The sequence below is a fragment of the Diaphorina citri genome, unplaced genomic scaffold (genome assembly GCF_000475195.1).
Source record: "Diaphorina citri unplaced genomic scaffold, Diaci psyllid genome assembly version 1.1 scaffold1055, whole genome shotgun sequence".
Classification (NCBI taxonomy): domain Eukaryota; kingdom Metazoa; phylum Arthropoda; class Insecta; order Hemiptera; family Psyllidae; genus Diaphorina; species Diaphorina citri.
The window spans coordinates 67,577-71,777 of record NW_007378484.1 but is presented as its reverse complement, the minus strand read 5'-3'; the positions used below and the strand labels follow the sequence as shown (position 1 = coordinate 71,777).

Sequence of the window (4,201 nt, the reverse complement as noted above, 5' to 3'; positions counted from 1 at the left end):
TTTGTATGTCTCCCCTCCAAAACCATCAAACCCACCTCGAAAAAATTATTTTAAAAAATATCACAAGTAGTCAAAAAGTTCCGAAATAAAATGGGTGGGAGAGAGGGGAGGGAAGAGAGAGAAATTTTGGAGGGGAGAGAAGAGAAGGGAAAGGGAGAAAGGGGAGGGAAGAGAGGGAAATTTTGCAGGAGAGAGAATTTGGAGGGGAAAAGGGAGAAAAGTTGAGCCCCACTTTCTGAAATGTCATTTTTGTCATTTCTAATATATTCTAATACAAGGCTTTTGTTTTGTATAGCTTTTCGGTTGCTCCTGCTGTTTACGGCTAATACTAATGAGAAAATGCAAAATAGGAATCGGTCATGGAAAGTTCCGGGTTCGAGTCCCAGGAGAGTCGATTTCTTTTTGGGGGCTCTGTCTTCTTCTTTATCTTCTTTCTTCCTTCCTCTGTTCCTTTTTCTTCTTATCTTATTCATTCGTCCTTCTTCTTCTTCTTCTTCTTCTTCTTCTTCTTCTTCTTCTTCTTCTTCTTCTTCTTCCTCCTCTTCTCCGTGCTCTTCTTCTTCTCTTTCTTCCTTTTCTCTGCCCCTCTCCTTGCTCTTCTTCTTCCTTCTTTCTTTTTCTTCTCCTTCTGTCTTCTTCTGTACAGTCTACAGAACTATTTTCTTCTCTGATATCGTAGCTGTATCTCATTTTGTTTACACTTGATATTATTTTCTTCAACTTCCCAACTTCTCAGAGAAAGAGACTTTTCTCTTTTATATTTTCTCCTTCTGGTTTGTGTAGGAGAAAGTGGGGCCAATGTAGGGCACATTTTTTTTCTCTAGCTCTCTCTCACTTTTCAGACATAATAATTCAGTTTTTATTGTACCTACATAAAATTCAAAAAAAAAATCCCTCAAAATTCCAAATTGAATTCGAAAAATTTACTCCCCTCCCTCCCTCCTCCTTCTCCCCTCCATTCCAGTGTCTCCTCCCCCTCCTCCTCTGTTTGCTATACACAAAGTGTTGTAAAATGAAATTTAAACTTTGATTTTCAAGAGAGAGGGAGCGAGCGAGAGAGAAGGAAGGAGGGAGAAAGAGAGAGAAAAGGAAAAGTTTTTTGTATGTCCCCCCTCCAAAACCATCAAACCCACCCCGAAAAAATTATTTTAAAAAATATCACAAGTAGTCAAAAAGTTCCGAAATAAAATGGGTGGGAGAGAGGGGAGGGAAGAGAGGGAAATTTTGCAGGGGAGGGACTTGGGTGGAAAAAAAGGGAGAAAAGTTGAGCCCCACTTTCTGAAATGTCATTTTTGTCATTTCTACAAGGCTTTTGTTTTGTATATATAGCTTTTCGGTTGCTCCTGCTGTTTACGGCTACTAATGAGAAAAAGCAAAATAGGAATCAGTCACGGAAAGTCCCGGGTTCGAGTCCCAGGAGAGTCGATTTCTTTTTGGGGGCTCTGTCTTCTTCTTTATCTTCTTTCTTCCTTCCTCTATTCCTTTTTCTTCTTATCTTATTCATTCGTCCTTCTTCTTCTTCCTCCTCTTCTCCGTGCTCTTCTTCTTCTCTTTCTTCCTTTTCTCTGCTCCTCTCCTTGCTATTCTTCTTCTTCCTTCTTTCTTTTTCTTCTCCTTCTGTCTTCTTCTGTACAGTCTACAGAACTATTTTCTTCTTTGATATCGTATAGCTGTATCTCATTTTGTTTACACTTGATATTATTTTCTCCAACTTCCCAACTTCTCAGAGAAAGAGACTTTTCTCTTTTATATTTTCTCCTTCTGGTTTGTGTAGGAGAAAACGGGCCCGATGTAGGGCACATTTTTTTTTCTCTCTCTCTCACTTTTCAGACATTGAACCTTATACGTTTCGAATAAAATCCGCCTTGGCCCAGAGTCGAACCCACCAGGAGAACCTTGCCACCTAAAAGAGAGGCAGAAAAAATATTGTACTTATTCACTCTATGTATGGAACTAAATAACTAATACCTGCATACTTTAAGTTTAAGTAATAATTTATGTACATACTCTTTAGTCGTGTTTTTCTCAAAGCTAAACATCATTTCGGAAATTTCATTTCGTTCTAATCAAATATTAATTTGCTTGAGAGTATCACCAGGATGTGTGCTACCACTGCCTCCAGCAACTAGAGGGCGCTCTTCACTCTTTGAACTCATTTTGTTTTCTACCTAGGTATATTACTTACCATCTAAATCTCTCTATCTAATATTAGGTATACCGTCTACCTTTAAGTTTTGTTCCTATTCAGTGGTTTTCGGACCCGATAGGTGGCGCCAGTTACCAGAAAAGTCCAGGGGACCAAGGTACAACGGGGGCCAAGGTACGACTAGACACCCTACTACATACATAATACACACATACGTTATGTATTGTGTCCACAAAACCCTACATACATGGGTACCGACCCAACTTCTACCTATTACCTATACCTACCTGGTTCTAACCCAGTGGTTCTCAAACTTTTTTGCATGGCGCCCCCTTTAGGCATATTCTCACATTTTTTCACGCCCCCCCCTACCTTACCCAACCCCTCGGTATATTATTTTTACCTATGGGTTTTATGGAATAACAAAACGAGAATTTGAAACTTTGAGATTTTTTTTATATTCAAGTAAGTAGGTTACCTATTTATAGGTTTTATGAAATAACAAAACGAACCAACCTCAGTGGCTCAAGCAGTTAGCGCGGGAGGAATTTCAGAACTGAAGGTTTATAGGAAAAGCTCGCGCCCCCCCCTGATTTGTCTCCACGCCCCCCAGTTTGAGAACCTCTGTTCTAACCAAACCTCGGTCTGACTACCAGTACTTGTGGATACCAAGTGCAGACAGTTGGCTCTAACTACCTGAGTATAGTGAGTAATTTATAAACCACTAACAAGAAGTTAGTAGATACCAAGAGCAGAGTGGCGCAGTGGAAGCGTGCTGGGCCCATAACCCAGAGGTCCGTGGATCGAAACCACGCTCTGCTACAATTTTTATTGCCTGGAGCGCAGTGGAAGCGTGCTGGGCCCATAACCCAGAGGTCCGTGGATCGAAACCACGCTCTGCTACAATTTTTATTGCCTGGAAAAAAAACTTAATTTTTCTCTCCTTCGTGCCCTAAGAATTTTTCAAGATGGAAAGTTTGTTTGTGTATTATTTTCCGAAAACGAACCTTATGCCTTCAGAATAGTCCACTAAGTGAAAAACTCTAAACATTCTTAATATTCTTAAATTCTTCTTTCCCTCTTTCTGATCCTGTTCTGTTTTTCTAATACCTCTTTCCTTTTAATGTCAGCTATTAAGCTGACGAAAACCGGTTGGGTGGAAGAGCTCACTAGGTGAGAATCCTGCCATTAAAGCCTTAAAAAAAAAAAAAATAAAAAAAATAAAATAAAATCCGCCCCGGGCGGGAATAAAACCCGCGGCCCAGCACTTACAACCAGACGCGCTACCTTCCAAGCTAAGTATAAGCTGACGAACTAAGAGCGAAGCCGGGATTCAGATTATTTAGAATTGTCCTGAAGCCAGCATGAAAGTTCTATATGAACAAAACAGAAGTCCTCCAATTTCGACTATTCTAATTTTCGTGACCTTTCAACCTGTGACCACAGCTCGTCTGTTTCGCCCCAACTTCCCCTAAAATTGATTTGTCATATCCTGTCGTCTTTCCTGTTCGGAAAGCCACCCTGCCCCGCTCCCCCCGACTGTCAAAGTTATATAATTATTTTGTCGTTTCCAATATTACAAAGTGGAAAGCCTAATTCTTTCTGATATTTCCTTCCCTCCTCCTTTTATTTCTCTTTTCCCCTCCCTTTCTTCTCTTCCCCCTTTTTTTCTTCCCTCTTTTTCACTACTCCTCTTCTTTCCTCTTCTCCTCTCTCTACTTCTCTTACTTCTCTTCTCTTTTGTCTCTCTCCCTCTCTTTACTTCTGTTTTCTATATCCCTCTATATAGTCTATTTCCTTACTTCTCTTTCATCCTTTCTCCCTCTATCTTTTTTTTCCTTCCTTCTTTCTATCTCTTTTCTCACTCCGTTTTCTTTACTCCTCTTCCTCCCTCCCTATTCCGGTTTTTCATCTTCCTCCTCCTTTATCTTCTCCACATCCTCTTCTTTTTCCCACGTCCCCCTTTTTTCTCCCTCCTTCCCTCTTTCTCCTCCCCCTCCTCCCCCTTGCTAAAGAAATAGCAAAGGTTGAGTGCGAAGGGCATCCACTCGTAAA

General features: G+C 40.6%; 1 non-coding gene across 1 annotated transcript; it reads left to right on the top strand.

The window, feature by feature from the left end:
* Positions 1-2,896: 2,896 nt before the first annotated feature.
* Positions 2,897-2,968, top strand: Trnam-cau. Its single transcript has one exon. It is a non-coding gene; the product is annotated as a tRNA-Met (tRNA).
* Positions 2,969-4,201: the final 1,233 nt, after the last annotated feature.